Below are 16,529 nucleotides of genomic sequence, written 5' to 3' on the forward strand. Positions count from 1 at the left end.
TTGAACCGAAAGTGAGTATCAGGTGTTTCGTATTGATCTCTTTACCGTCTCGCCTGATCTTAATTCGCTTTACATTTATGACATTCTGTTCACTGAAACCCTCCAAGAGTTCAGCTTCAGTGAGCTCTAGCATGTCATCGTCCGAGACAACGCCGCGTGTGGTGTTCATGGTTCGGTGCGGAGTAACTGTTATTTGGGTCTCCCCAAATGAGACAAGTTTCGGCAGTTTCTCGTACTGATTCTTATCGTGGAGCTCCAAGAGAAGATCACCACTTGTCATTCTCGACGCCTTATATCCTGTTCCAAAAGCTTCAGTTAAAGACTTCGAAACAAGGAACGGTGAAATGTTACGCACTAGTTTGTCTGGGTTTTCTGAGTGGATTACATGATAACTGGGAAAGTTCTGGACTTGTCGTCCGAAAAACTGAAAGAGATCTTCGGTGCGCCCTCGTTTGTGAGGGCGATCAGGGAGTTTAGGAAAAGCGTTTTCCATGAGTACAGTAGGGTTTTCGGCCGCGATGCCGACCACCCACCATGGAGCCCAACAGGGGGACGTGACAGGAGTTCCTGCTAGAGAAACCCTGCCAACGCCAGCCGTACATCGCTGCTATAACCAAATACAGCATAACCAAGGCTGGCTAGCTACACAAGGTTAACCCTTGCCGCCGGGAAACTAGGAAGTGAGGAGAAGTGATGAGAAGACAGGAAAGATAAAAAAGGCGAGAGAGAAAGACGAAGATTGGAGAGGAGGACAGGAAAAGGCGACTGCCGATTTCCCCCGGGTGGGTCAGTCCGGGGGTGCCGTCTATGTGAAGCCAAGGCCGAAGAGGTGTGTTGCCTCCGCCGGGGGGCCTTACAGGTCCAGACACCCAGCATCGGCTCAACCCCCAGGATCCCCTTTTCCCCAGACACGGCTAAGCCGCGCACGGCTACACGCGGGAGGGTCCAACCCTCGTGTGCTCGGGTACGTGGTGTCGCAACACACCAAACGCCTGCTGACGCAGACGCCCCTGCGGGGGTGAAATAAAGATATGTATTGGAGAGATCAAAGGAGTGCAGGCAAGACGTCATTAGCGTAGTGCACAGACAATTTTATTGGTTTTCGCGAGGTGTGCTGTAGCCGCATGGCAATGTCGCAAGAAACAGAACACAAGTTCAGGGAACACGACTGCAGCAGGTTCATTCAGCTCCGCAATTTACGCTGGTTCTGCAACCCAAAGTTCAGCTGGGCTACCTAAAGGAATCTGGGAAGAAAAGAAAGGCCTGTTGGTCCGCGAGGTGCAAGCACCACTGCCGTTGCAGTAATGCGCAATAGCAGGTCCCCCATCCGCCACCTGGGGACCGCGTCTCTAGCAGGCAGGTGCTGCCGAGAGTGCCGCTGCAATGGTCTGGTTTTCCAGCCGTTTCATCGAAGGAAGTACATGCGAGTAAGACAGCACCAATACAACAGTTGTAAAGCCGACAAAAACCAAAGCATATGCAAAAGAGTCGGTCAATTGAGCAGCAACTCCAGGATTCCGTATACTTGAGCCTGCAACATAAGAAAAACAAAACACAAACAAGAAAGCAAGCAAAGAACAAACACACAACAAAGAATGAATGTATGTGGTTTAGTGGCGCAAGGGCCAGATATGGCCAAAGAGCGCCAAGACAGTGTTAGTGATTTCGCGGTGGAATGATGAGTTCTGTGACAAAGATGTGACTTGGCTGTAAAGTGGCCTAAAAATAGTCGCTGTAAAGTGCGTAAAATCTATGTGCTATAAAATTATGGCGATGATTAATGACGAGTACTATGAACATTAAAATCCATCGTAGAAGGATGATGTAAAATATAAAATATATAAGATGGTAAAATTTCTTGGAGCACTGCTGCCTCGCCAGAGCCCTTGAACCACAAGGGCCTAGAGGCATGTGCTATTCAAAATAGTTATCACAACGCCATCCTCTGAAGAGAGGAGACGCTACGAACATGTGGGGCTAAAAACATGAAAGACAACATCTTTCAGATAACTTAGGACCGCGTTGGTGTCAAATAGCGGTTCTGGGCCGAGTAACATTACTGGATGAAGGGGGATCTGCTGCCGGTATGCTATGGGAAAATGTTTCTTTCTTTCATATTCGGCTTTCCGACACTCCAGAAGGACGTGGAGGACGGTGAGCCTCTCCCCGCATCTATCGCAGGTTGGAGGCTCGTTTCCGGTGAGTAAAAAGTTATGTGTGCCAAATGTGTGTCCTATTCTTAGACGACAGAATAGGACATCTGTCCGGCGTGATTTTTTTATGGAAGGCCAGAATCCTAACTGTGGCTTCATAACGTGGAGCTTATTATTTGTTTCCGCGTCCCATAGGCGTTGCCACTGGTTCCGTAGTTTCCTCCGTAAGAAGGGCTTCAGGTCTGTGACAGGAACTGCAGCGGTGTGATTAGCAGAATGTGATGCAACTGACGTGGCCATCTGGTCCGCCACAACGTTACTTTTGATGCCCCTATGACCTGGCACCCAGCATATGATGACATGCTGATTACCTATATACGCATTACACAGAGCAGAATAGAGTTCGTTAATTACCGGATTTTTGTGGTTAGAGAATGCCATCAAGGCCTTCACAACACTAAGGGAATCCGTATATATGACTTCTTTCTGGAGTTTTGATTTTCTGATATGTTTCACAGCCGACAATAGTGCGTAGGCCTCAGCCGTAAAGATACTAGTTTCCGCATGTAGTACATCGGTTTCCGAGAAGGATGGCCCGACGGCTGCGTAGGACACGCCGTCGTGTGACTTCGATGCGTCTGTGTAGAACTCCGTGCAGGAGTGTTTGTGCTGGAGTTCCCGGAAATGCATTTGGATTTCAATGTCTGAAGCGTGTTTCGTAACTTGCATGAAAGATATATCGCATTGTATGAGCTGCCACTCCCAAGGAGGTAGCAGCTTGGCTGGATGCATTAGGCGAAGTTCGAGGAGTGGAACACGCATTTCATGACTAAGCTCCCTCACACGCAGCGAGAAAGGCTGTCTTACGGAAGGACGGTTACGAAACAGTGTAGCATATGTCATATCATTAATGGTGTTAAAACAGGGATGTTCAGGATTAGAGTGGACTTTCAAAAAATATGTTTGGCTGATGTACGTTCTCTGGATATGAAGTGACCACTCATTCGATTCTGCATATAAGCTTTCAATAGGACTTGTTCTGAAAGCTCCAGTGGCCAGTCGGATTCCTAGATGGTGGACCGGATCTAGCATCTTTAGCGCGCTCAAGGCTGCAGAATGATAGATCACGGCACCGTAGTCCAACCGTGATCGGATGAGGCTCTTGTAAAGATTCATTAAACATTTCCTGTCGCTGCCCCATGTTGTGTGGGATAACACTTTGAGTAAGTTCATTGTTTTTAAACATTTGACCTTGAGGTACTTTATGTGTGGAATAAAAGTTAATTTCTAATCAAGTATGATGCCTAAGAATTTGTGTTCTTTGTTCACAGGAATTCGCTGACCATTCATTTCGATACTGGGTTCTGCAATGAGCCCTCTCTTTCTTGTGAAAAGCACACAAGAACTTTTGTTGGGGTTAACTTTAAATCCGTTTTCTTCTGCCCATTTGGACACTTTGTTCAAGCCCTGTTGAACTTGCCTCTCACATACAGTAAGGTTGCAGGATTTGAAGCCTATCTGTATGTCGTCTACGTAAACAGAATAAAAAATGGCTGGCGGTAATGAAGCACGAAGGGAGTTCATTTTCACGATGAAGAGCGTGCAGCTAAGTACACCACCTTGAGGTACACCAGTTTCCTGTATAAAAGGTCGCGACAATGAATTGCCGACTTTCACGCGGAATGTACGGTTGGACAAATAGCTTTCTACCACGCAGGGGCGTCTGCGTAAGCAGGCGTTTGGTGTGTTGCGACACCACGTACCCGAGCACACGAGGGTTGGACCCTCCCGCGTGTAGCCGTGCGCGGCTCAGCCGTGTCCGGGGAAAGGGGGATCCTGGAGGTTGAGCTGATGCCGGGTGTTCGGACCTTTAAGGCCCCCCCGCGGAGGCAACACACCTCTTTGGCCTCTGCTTCACGTAGACGGCACCCCCGGACTGACCCACCCGGGGGAAATCGGTAGTCTCCTTTTCCTGTCTCTCTCTTCTCAAACCTTCGTCTTTATCTCTCACTTTATATCTTTCCTGTCTTCTTCTCTCTTCCATTTACTTCCTTTCTCCACGGCGGCAAGGGTTAACCTTGTGTGGATATCCTGCCTTGGGTACACCATATTGGGTTATAGTGATGGCGTACGGCTGGCGTCGTGCAGGCTTGTACACAAGCTCTGCCGCGTCCCTTCGTTGGGCTCCGTGGTGGGCGGTCGGCGCTGTTGCCGAACATACTCATTTTCTATGGCAGCACAAACCTCTGTCGTCTATGATCGGCGTCTGAAAAGATGCCGCACCGAAGTACCATTCCATTTCTCCTTTCGGAGCAACGCTCCATCCTTCCCCAAGTTCTATGTAGTACACAGCGAAAGCAACATGCCGGTAAGAAAACTCTCACCATTCCTTGTAGCCAAATGCCCGAAAGAAAAAATCGGACCGACGTACAAAGCCTCCAAAATGTCTAGCGGGGACCTCCTCCTAGAACTGAATGATAAAGACCAAATAGAGAAGCTCACTGACCTTACCAGTATTGGCGACGTCACAGTTACGATTTCACCACATAGAACACTGAACACAAGCCGGGGAGTGATTTCTGAAGAAGACTTTATTGGATTGAGCGATGAGGAACTCCTTGAGGGTTTCCAAGAACAAAATGTGACAAAAGTACAAAGAATAGTAATCCGCAGAAACAATTAAGAAGTCCCCACCAAACATGTTATACTCACCTTTGGAACAAGCGAAATGCCTACTTCACTCGATGCAGGTTATGTTAAAGTCAATGTCAGAGCATATATCCCGAACCCTATACGATGTTTTAAGTGCCAAAGGTTCGGACATGCTTCACATGCATGCCGAGGACAAACAACTTGTGCTAAATGCAGCTCCAACAAACACCAATCTGAGAATTGCACCTCTTCCCCACATTGTGTTAACTGCAAGGGAGATCACCCAGCTTATTCACGGTCCTGCCCTTGCTGGAAAAAAGAAAAAGAAGTCATTGCTCTAACTGTAAAAGAAAAAATTTCGTTCTTTGAAGCCAGAAAGCGGCTATCATACCTTCCGCGAAGAAGTTACGCCGATGTGACGCAGTCGGGGGCAGCGTCACAGAGGCCTCCGGAGTCCTCCGAGCCCACGCGCAGTGGTGCTGCAGTGACTCCTCCGGCCCCTGTGATGGAAGCAGCCGACGCTGCTCCATCCTCTTCCAAGGCCCTGCAAACACCAGTCCCGCAAGGCGCTAAGATAAAGCGAACCCCAAGGCCCGAGGCACGTGTCTCGGCGCCCAACTCTCGGTCTTCCAGCGCTTCAGAAAGAGCGATGGAGATCGACACAAGAACACCGGTGTCATTGACACCGAAGGACAAGCGCTCTCTTGAGCGCGGTAAGAGGGACAAGATCCCAATAACCACGCAAAATAAGAAGGCGATAACCGGAAGGTTATGCTCCTTTGTATCACACTTCTTGAGACCTACGTCACCTAACATCTTTCCTATCTCCTATTGAACTGTTAACGCCATTTTTTACCCTTCAATTTCACAATGGCTTTTATTATTCACTGGAACTGTAGAGGTCTTTTACGTAACTTAGGTGACATTAAAGACCTGTTATTTAACTTCTCTCGTGTGGCCTTATACTTACAGGAAACAAACTTAGGCGAAAAACACAAACATATCTTAAAAGGTTTCACTGTTGTACGGCGCGACCGTACTCAGATGAACCGGCTTTCGGGTGGAGTAGCCATTGTTGTGCAGGGCGGTATTGCAGCTAGAGAAGTTCCCATTACCAGTCACATAGAAGCCGTTGCTGTCACTATTATAACTCACAAAACCATCACCATTTGCTCGCTGTATATCCCACCCCACACCCATTTTACCACTAAAGACTTAGGAAATATAACAGGTCAATTACCGGAGCCATTTGTTTTAGTGGGGGATTTTAATGCTCACGGTACTCTTTGGGGCAGTATCAAAACTGACCAAAGAGGGCAAATGGTTGAAGGTTTTATTCTGTCAAATGATACCTGCCTTTTAAATTCAGGTGCACCGACACACTTTTCACCGACTTCCCGCACTTTTAGTTGTATAGATTTAGCTTTTTGCTCACCATCTCTTTTTAATGATCTTAAATGGGAAACCCTCGACAAGTCTTATGGCAGTGATCACTTGCCCGCAATCATCAAATATTTATCATCACCTCCAACCTTAGTCACTAGGCCACGCCAGTGGAAATTGCAGCTTGCTGACTGGCCGCTTTTTATGGAAAACGCGGAACTGGAAGTTGTCTTTTCAGAAGAACAAAACATTGAGGAACTTAACAAAAAAATCACTCAGGTCATAGTCTCTGCAGCAGAAAAAGCAATACCGCAGTCATCCGGTATTGTACACAAAAGGCTAACTCCCTGGTGGACTAACGAGTGTACCGAAGCCAGAAAGAAGCAAAATAAGGCCTGGGGAATCCTACGCAGGTACCCCACTTATAGCAACCTTTTATATTTCAAACAGGCCAAAGCGAAAGCACGTTTTATTCGAAGAAATGCGGAGAAATGATCATGGCGAAAATACATAAGTTCAATCAATGGTACCGTCACATCAAAACGAATGTGGGACCAGGTGAGGAAATTTAGAGGAGAGTACTCATCATACACTATACCACTACTTACATGTCCAGGCACACAAACAACACTACAGGACCAGGCCAACTTATTAGGTGAACACTTTTACAACATTTCCAGCTCAGCACACTATTCAAATTCATTCTTAAAATATAAAGAATCGGCGGAGAAACAGAGACTGCCCACCACTGGGGCTTCAAAGGAACCTTATAATAACGTCCTCACACTGCAAGAACTGAACAGGGTTCTCTCGGCCGGTAAAAAAAACAGCAACAGGTCTTGACCGTGTCCACTACACAATGTTGGCACACCTATCTCAAGCATCAGCAGAAACACTTCTTAAATTTTTCAACAAGATCTGGGAATCTGGAGTAATGCCTACAGACTGGAAAAATGCAGTAATAGTGCCTTTTTTGAAATCAGGTAAACCCGCAACGTTCCCAAGTAGCTACAGGCCCATTGCCTTAACAAGCTGCCTAGCCAAATCCTACGAAATCATCATCAACATAAGGCTCACATTCATCCTTGAATCAAGGAACTTAATAGACGTGCACCAGTGCGGATACAAAAAGGGCTGCTCGACAACTGACCACCTCGTACGACTAGAACATGAAATACGTAAAGCGTTTCTACACAAACAACACTGTCTCACAGTATTTTTCGATCTAGAGAAAGCGTATGATACCACGTGGAGGTATGGAATTTTAAGAGACCCGGCTGGCTTGGGAGTCCGTGGCAGAATGCTAAACTGTCTATCTGATTTTATGGCAAATAGAACATTTCAGGTGCGTCTCGGCACAACACTTTCACGCACATTTACACAGGAAAATGGGGTTCCACAGGGTTGTATTCTGACCACGACACTCTTCATAATCAAAATGAACTCTGTTAATAAGATCATACCATCCTCTGTGATGCACTCAATATATGTCGACGATTTGCAACTGGCTTGCTGCGCCTCAAATCTACCTACTTGCGAAAGACAACTACAAATAACCATAAATAATCTTACACAATGGGCTGATAAAAATGGATTCCGGTTTTCAGCAGACAAAACTGTTACAGTTCTCTTCTCCCAGAAACGAGGGTTACACGTCAATCCAGTTCTCACATTGCATGGTACAACCTTGCCGGTCAAAGAAGACTACAAATTTTTAGGCGTAACGTTTGACAAAAAGCTGAACTTCCTGGCCCACATTAACACAACTAAAATTAAAGCAAATAAAGCATTGAATATATCCTCAAGGTGCTATCACACAAGCACTGGGGATCTGACCGAACTTGTCTACTACGTATATACCGTTCCCTCGTACGTAGCATCCTCGACTACGGTAGCGTAGTTTATGGTGAAGCTAGGCAGTCATACATCAAGCGACTCGATCCAGTTCATAATCTCGGCCTACGACTGGCAAGCGGTGCCTACAGAACATCGCCTGTCCAAAGTTTATATGTTGACTGCAATGAGCCGTCCTTACAGCAACGCAGAGCACTGCTTACACTTTTCTATGCACTACGAATTCGATCATCACCACAACATATATGCTACAACATCGTTACACAGTGCAAATCAAGGATACACTACACAAGCAAACCGAACATGATTCGGCCACTAATCTTACGATACGAAGAATACTGTCAGGCTTATGATGTTCCTCACGAGGCCCTGCAGGTTGCGGAAAGGCCACCAAGATTGCCACCATGGTACAACTTTTCACAGCTATGTGACTGGACACTAACACATCTAAAAAAAAAAGACATTCCACAAGAACACATAATACAAGAGTTTCGAGCTATACAAGAAAAATATAAACATTACACGGAATTTTACACCGACGGCTCCAAAACACAAGAATACGTAGGTGTCGGAATAATTACAAAAAATTGGCAAAATAGCATTCGGATAAATAGTTTTTCTTCAGTGTTTACTGCCGAAGTTTTCGCAATATGGACGGCCGTTAAAAAAATTACCAGTGACAAGAAGACGAATACTATCATATATACCGATTCGTTAAGCGCACTCAGAGCTCTAAACCTTAACTCCGCGTCCGAACCCCTACTTGGTGACATCCTAAACATGTTGGCTTATAATGAATACGGAAGAACCATACGATTCTGCTGGGTCCCAAGCCATGTCGGGATACCAGGGAATGAAGCTGCAGATAGATGCGCGTTCATGGCAGCACACAAAGGTATAACGCAAACAACACTTCCATACAAAGACAGTATCCGAGCTATTCAAAAGGCCCTGACATTAAAGTGGCAACTAGAATGGCACTCTTGCACAAATAACAAGTTACACACAATAAAACCCGTGCTTAAGAATGGAAGTCGTGCTGTCACCAGCAACGCTTCTATGAGGTGATCCTATGTAGACTCCGAATCGGGCATACACACCTGACACACAATATTCTACTCCAAAACGAAAACCCGCCAACTTGCGAGAAGTGCCATGAACCACTCACCGTAAGGCACATTATTATGACATGTCCAAATATTGAAACACAGAGGCAAAAGCTCTTACAGAACCTTTATAACTTACACATACCTTTACACCCCGCCTCAATACTCGGAGATGAACCGCTAGTGCCTTTCGCTGACTTGTTCAGCTTTCTAGAAGAAACCGGTTTTTTACACAGACTCTAATATAACGCACCTTCCACTGCTTTAACATTTGAATTCTTAATATCTTGTGGCTGGCGCAGCATGGCCTTAGTTGCTTTTGCGCCATTAAACCCGAATTAACTAACTAAATAGCTTTCTATTAGGACGAGCATATTGCCACAGATGCCAATTCCCGACAAGTCTCTCAAGATTCCATAGCGCCACGTAGTGTCGTACGCCTTCTCCATATCGAGGAATACGGATAGGAAATATTGTTTATGTAGAAAGGCGTCGCGAATGTTTCCCTCAATGCGCACAAGGTGATCGGTTGTGGACCGCCCTTCTCTGAAGCCACACTGAAAGGGATCGAGGATATTGTTGAGTTCAAGGAAATGCACAAGTCTGCGGTTAACCATTTTTTCTAAAAGCTTACAAAGACAATTTGTAAGAGCTATCGGACGGTAACTTGCAGCCAAGGAAGGGTCCTTACCCTGCTTAAGAACAGGGACCACAATCGCATCTTTCCATGTGGATGGGAGGTATCCCGTAGCCCAAATAGCGTTGAAAAGCGTGAGTAGTGTAAGTTTGGTGTCAGTGTGTAAGTTTCTGATCATTTCGTACATGACTCTATCAGGTCGCGGTGCAGAGCTTTTGCATGTGGTCAAGGCAGCTCTCAACTCAGCAATACTGAACGGCCGGTTATAAGGTTCATTCTGTCCGGATTTTCGTATTATTGGCTTGCATTCTTCTATTTGCTTGTATTTCAAAAAGGATTGCGAATAATGGTTTGAACCCGACACGTTCTCAAAGTGTTCTGCAAGTGAGTCTGCCTCATCTTTCAGTGTTTCACCTTGTGTGTTCACCAAAGGAAGCGAATATGTTTGTCGCCCTTTTATCCTATTAACCCTGTTCCAGGCTTTGGCCTCATCTGTATAGGAGTTGATTCCGGATAAAAACTTCTGCCAACTCTCTCTTCTGGCCTGTCGGCGGATGCGCCTGCCTTGGGATTTTACTTTTTTAAAACTGATAAGATTCTCCGCAGTGGGGGAGGTGCGCAGCAACGCCCACGCTCTGTTTTGTTTCTTACGAGCGATCCTACAATCGTCGTTCCACCACGGGACACGCCGTTTGCATGCCAATCCATTTACTTGTGATATACATTTAGCTGCGGCATCTATTATGATGGCTGTAAAATATTCCACGGCAGCATCAATTCCTAACGAGGACACGTCATCCCATGAAATACTACTTAAAGTTCGGAATTTCTCCCAGTCTGCTGTATCAATCTTCCACCTAGGAGCTTGTGGAGGAAATTCATTTTCTTTAGATGTTCTTAGCAATATGGGGAAGTCATCGCTCCCGTAAGGATTGCTCGTAACTTCCCATTCGAGTTCGAGCAGTAAAGAGGCGGAAACTATACTAAGATCTATTGACGAAAAGGTTCTGTTCGCAAGAGAGTAATATGTGGGTTCATTCTTATTTAGAAGGCACGCTCCAGAAGAGTAAAGGAACTGTTCAACGAGACGCCCTCGCGCATCGATACGAGAGTCTCCCCCACAAGGTGCTGTGTGCATTGAAATCGCCAAGAACAACATAGGGTTCTGGCAATTCATCTATGAAGGACTGAAATTCATGTTTGTTTAGTTTGTAGTGTGGGGGTATATAAATCGAGCAAATAGTGATAAGTTTGTTAAGCAAAACTATTCGAACCGCCAGTGCTTCAAGGGCCGTTCGTAGCTGTAAATGTTGACATGCTATGCTCTTTTGGATTACAATTGCAACACCTCCCGATGATGCGATTGCATGATCGCGAACTTTGCGAAAAGTAACATGCTGTCGGAGAAAGCTTGTGTGTTGTGTTTTTAGGTGTGTTTCCTGTAGACACAGCACTTTTGGATTGTGTTTGTGTATAATCTCTTGCACATCATCAAGGCTCGTAAGAAGACCTCTGACATTCCATTGAATGATTTGTGTATCCATGTTGAAAGTAAATAAGTGCTGTGTGTACGGAAAGGGAGGTGATTTAGGTTACAGAGCTCTTTCGAGGCCCTGTAACGGGGGTTCTGGCCTTTCTGGAGCGTTCGAGGGAGCCTCGCCGCTCCTTAGGCGTTTGTTGCGCCTTGAGGACATGTGTAGTGTCCATTGCCTCTTGCGAGGCGCCGGACACGCGCTCTTGCGAGCGGGAAGTTACCAGCGAGGGTCCCGCCTTGGAGGGCAAGACCCCTGCGCCCACCAGCCCGGAGGTCGATGGGGCTCCCTGGGGAATTTGGCTGCGCCGGCCGTTGCCAGCGCTGGAAGGGACCTGGGAGGTTCAGGCAGCCTCGGCTGCGCCCACCTTCGGGGTCCATGGTCCCCTCTCCTCGGTTGGCGGAGCAGCGCTAACTGCAACCGTCGCGGGGGCAGATGGCGCAACTGCCGACTCACTGCCTGTGGGTCGGACAGCCACCGGAGGCCGTTGTAACGCTGCCCCCTTACGCGCCACATCGGCAAATGTTTTCTTGGGCAGGTAAGATACCCGCCTGCGTGCCTCTTTGAAGCTTATATTTTCTTTTACTTTAACTGTTACTATTTCCTTTTCTTTTTTCCAGGATGGGCACGATCGCGAGTACGCGGCGTGCTCCCCATCACAGTTTACACAGTGGAGAGCATTGTCACAAGCTTCAGAGGTGTGTTCGTGGGCACTGCACTTCGCACATGTTTGGCGGCCTCGGCAGCTCTGCGAACTGTGGCCGAAGCGCTGGCATTTGAAACATCGCAGTGGATTGGGCACGTATGGCCTGACACGAAGCTTGATGTACCCGGCCTCGATTGACTCGGGCAGGACACTTGAACCAAAGGTGATTATTAGGTGCTTGGTTTGGATCTCTTTACCATCTCGCCTCATCTTTATTCTTTTGACATTGATAACATTTTGCTCGCTGAAGCCCAGTGAGCTCCAGCAAGTCATCGTCTGACACAACGCCGCGGGTGGTGTTCATTGTACGGTGCGGGGTTACTGTTATGGGGGTCTCTCCAAATGACACTAGTTGCTGTAGTTTTTCATATTGTTTTACATCGCGGAGCTCCAAGAGGAGGTCGCCGCTTGCCATCCTCGACACCTTGTATCCTGGACCAAAAACATCAGTCAGGGACTTTGAAACAAGGAATGGTGAAATGTTTCGCACTGCTTTGTTTGGCTTTTCGGAATGAATAACGTGGAAGCGGGGAAAATTCTGGGTTTGGCGTCCAAAAAACTTGAAAACATCTTCGGTGCGCCCTCGTTTTTGAGGGCGATCAGCAAGGGAGGGGAAAGAAGTTTCCATGAAAAATGTATACATTCGGCAACAGCGCCGACCGCCCACCACGGAGCCCAACGAGGGGACGCGGCAGAGCTTGCATGCAAGTCTGCACGACGCCAGTCGTACGCCGCCACTATAACCAAATATGGTGCACCCAAGGTTGGATAGCCACACAGGGTTAACCCTTGCCGCCAAGAAGAAGGAAGTGAATAGAAGAGAGAAGGAGACAGGAAAGGTGGAAAGTAAGGGAAAGACGAAGGTTGTAGGAAGAGAGAGACAGGAAAAGGCGACTGCCGATTTCCTCCAGGTGGGTCAGTCTGGAGGTGCCGTCTATGTGAAGCTGAGGCCGAAGAAGTGTGTTGCCTCCGCCGGGGGGCCTTAAAGGTCCAAACACCCAGCATCGACTCAACCCCCAGGATCCCCTTTTCCCCAGACACGGCTAAGCCGCGCACGGCAACACGCGGGAGGGTCCAACCCTCGTGTGCTCGGGTACGTGGTGTCGCAACACACCAAACGCCTGCTTGCGCAGACGCCCCTGCGGGGACAACAAAGAATAACCAATACACATGAAACATTCATGCAAGGGTCAGACAATGGAGGAACTTCTCTTTTGCAGCATGGAAAGATTGTGCAGCCTGATCCTAAAACTAAATATTTGCGACTGGGCTGTACCAGCAACTGTGCAACCGCAAGCAATGAGCCTGTGGATACATGGATGCTGGCGCAGGCAGTGGCCCGGTGAGAGGCTGCAGAACACAGACACTGTTGGGAATTCGAGGAGCGAGGAACCCGAGTTACGGGTGACAGCAGCTATCGCATCCTAGTGCCATGCTGCCACCACAACGGGGGAGGCCTCTCGAGCTACTGACCAGAACACACTGAGAGAGAATAGCTATTTACAGCAAAGTGGCGCGGCTCCGCAGCTTTGTCGGGGCATGAAATGTTTGCGACTAGGCTGTACCAGCACCTGTGCAACCGCATGCAATGAGCCTGTGGATACACGGATGCTGGCGCGGGCAGTGGCCCGGTGAGAGGCTGCAGGACACAGACACTGTTGGCAATTCGAGGAGCGAGGAACCCGAGTTACGGATAACAGCAGCTATCGCAGCCTAGTGCCGTGCTGCCACCATAACGAGGGAGGCCTCTCGAGTTCCCGACCAGAACACACACCCGAGAGAGACACATTATTCACACAGCAGTGGTGTGGCTCAGCAGCATTTCCAGGGAATGAAATGTTTGTGAATGAGGTGTACCAACACCTATGCATCCACATGCAATGAGCCTGTGGATACATGGATGTTGGCACAGGCAGTGACCCGGTGAGATGCTGTAGAACACAGACAACAATGAGAATTGGAGGAGTAATCAGCCCGTGCAATGGCTGGTGGCAGTTATTGAATCCCAACACTTAGCTGCTACCATAACGAGGGACGACACTGAATTTCTTAACATACAGCATTTCTGAGGTAACATTTTAGCTGCGGGCTGCTGCAAGTCATTTTGTTTCTGCTGCCAAAAAATTAGTTATTTTAGCTACTGTGGAATTGCGCCCTTCTCTTGGTACGTTATCAAGCAGGTGACCGAAACTTAGAAGTAGAGATTCGCTCTGGAAAAGCTCATGGACATGTCTATGAGGGCACGGTGATGTCCCTCTCTGGGTCGTCAGTTGTGTTGCACACACTGCCAGCAGGACGTCGGCCTTGTTGGCAGGCAGTTCTCTGTGCCGCCGTCTCCTGCTGGACCCTTGTGGATCACCATGGCCCCCACTGAGCTGCCTTTTTCGGGCACTTGTGACATACGAGCGTTGTGGGCTGACCTGTAGGCGAATTGTTTACAGATAATTATTTGAATAAGTACATATTCATATGGGTTGAAACCATAAGTAAATTATGTACATTTGTAAAGACGGGCTTACCATTTGAGAAGAGGGAGACGAATCCTCCCGCCCCTCACTAGTAAGCTCTAACAATGAATCACGGTCATTGCCGAGACCATACACAACATCGCCTGGACTGTAGGGCCGCTCTACAGAATGCTGGTCACCTTCCACGTCACGTTGCTGCTCAGTGCAGCCCTCAGTGATGTTGTTGAGGATGCCTGCACAGCATGATTGAGTGGCAGAGGATTTGTTTTCCCAAGTCGCAAATATTCAGACGGGTAACAGGAAATGCATCATGCAACAGCTATTTACCTGCTGCAGTCTCTCTGGCATACGCGGTTGCCTCTGCAACAGCTTCGACATTGGAAGCAGCAGCCCTGCTGTCATATTGAGCCCTCCTGCAGGAGATGCCAAATTATATACCAAGTGAGCAAAATATTTAGGACATTGTGAATGGGCCATGAGAACTGGTAATTTTGTTTCTACATGCACAGTGGCTCACAATTAACATTACATGAACCCCGAAGTACACTCTTGAAGCAACGCTATAAAGAGAAACACCACAACAACTACGAGTGACAAAGTATTTTGCAAAAAAAAAATGTGTTGTCGTTAATCTCGCAATAATAGATTTACGCAATACCACGTTTCCAATGAGCGCAACAAGCCACTCCTAAAATATGTTGGTTATTCCAAAAGAAAATGGAGGTCGCCTAATCTTTTTTAAATTTCGCGCCGAAAACCTAACGCCGTTGCTGTGACGTCATGGCTTCCAAAGTGTTTGGGTGGCGCTGGCTCAGTAAAATTTCACGAAACTTGCCATATTTAGTGTTTGGCCCCTTAGAAACACAGTGTGGTCTATCTTTAACGATAAAGCACTAACGATGGGTCCTAGCACACGTCCTCAACATCCGTGACGTCACGGCAACTGAAAGGTCGCTTTGACACCCGTATTTCATGTGCAAACAGACAATTATACACGAAGTAGCGATGACTGCTATGTCCTGTGTTTTCTCTGTAATCGTTTCAGTTGGCGTAATGAATTTCGTGCTCTTATGTTCTTATTTTCAGAAGGCGCAGGAAATAAAATGCATATATGCACATGGCGATGAACTTACCTGCGACCCGACACATAGCCTCGCAGAAATGACAATACATCATAAAAAACCCACAGCCTTGTCTTCGTAGCTGCGGAGCCACTCTTCGTCTTTTCCACTTTGTTCAGTTCCTTGTGGAACTTCTCTTAAATACTGCCATTTTTTTTTTTTTTTGCATTCCACACCTTCAAGGAGAGAAATAAGATGGGAAATTATCAGGGGATAAGAGCATATCACAGCCTATGCAACAAGTGTTTCAGGTCATGTAGAAATGACGTGTCGTGCAATGTCTGCCCGAGAAGAAATACACCAAAAATAAACGTGCCGCTGCACGGTCACATGCAAAGGGCACAGTTTCCTCGATCAGTGTATGCAATAATCACGCGTGTACACGAGCGCATGAACGTTCTGCGTGTCAACGACGGTTCGAGTTGGCTACGTGGCAACAGCATACAATGCTGCGATATTTCACTCGGGCTGCCCATTAATACAGAAGCCCCAGTGGCAATCAAACCATGTATGGAAGTGTGCCACTGCATGGCCGCATTGGTAGGACGGGATTTCACCCTTCTACACAGTTTCGCTCATCGTCCCCGGTTATTCTGTTCTTATATGTGCAAATGTTATTTTGTGCTCTAGCCTTGGCCGCGGTGCTGCGGCACGGATGTGACGCTACGATCGTACACAACAGCGAGTGACTGGCGTAAAACGGAACCGCATGGCGCAATTTCAGGCGCATTTTGACGCTTGCCCAGCATGACCCATCACGAAATCGCGCCGCAGCGTGCTGCTGCTCGAAAAAAAAAAAAAAAACGCGTCGCGCGGCGCGTCCGCCAGTAATAGTTCAGGTAAGTCACGTGGCATTTCGGTTTTGCCACCAGATGGCCCTGCCCTCTGCGAATTTTTTTTTTCGGCATAACTGGCGG

At 47.4% G+C, this 16,529-nt stretch overlaps 2 long non-coding RNA genes across 2 annotated transcripts in view; both read right to left on the reverse strand.

The window, feature by feature from the left end:
• LOC142587473 (uncharacterized) overlaps positions 1–16,529 on the reverse strand; it is a 192,467-nt gene that overhangs the window by 11,348 nt on the left and 164,590 nt on the right. The gene's annotated exons all lie outside the window — the stretch shown is intronic.
• Positions 1,328–14,978, reverse strand: LOC142589078 (uncharacterized). Its single transcript, XR_012829816.1, has 3 exons — positions 14,819–14,978; positions 14,543–14,724; positions 1,328–1,388 (listed from the first exon to the last, which is right to left on the reverse strand). It is a non-coding gene; the product is annotated as an uncharacterized LOC142589078 (long non-coding RNA).

This window comes from Dermacentor variabilis, chromosome 7 (genome assembly GCF_050947875.1).
Source record: "Dermacentor variabilis isolate Ectoservices chromosome 7, ASM5094787v1, whole genome shotgun sequence".
In the NCBI taxonomy this organism is placed as follows: domain Eukaryota; kingdom Metazoa; phylum Arthropoda; class Arachnida; order Ixodida; family Ixodidae; genus Dermacentor; species Dermacentor variabilis.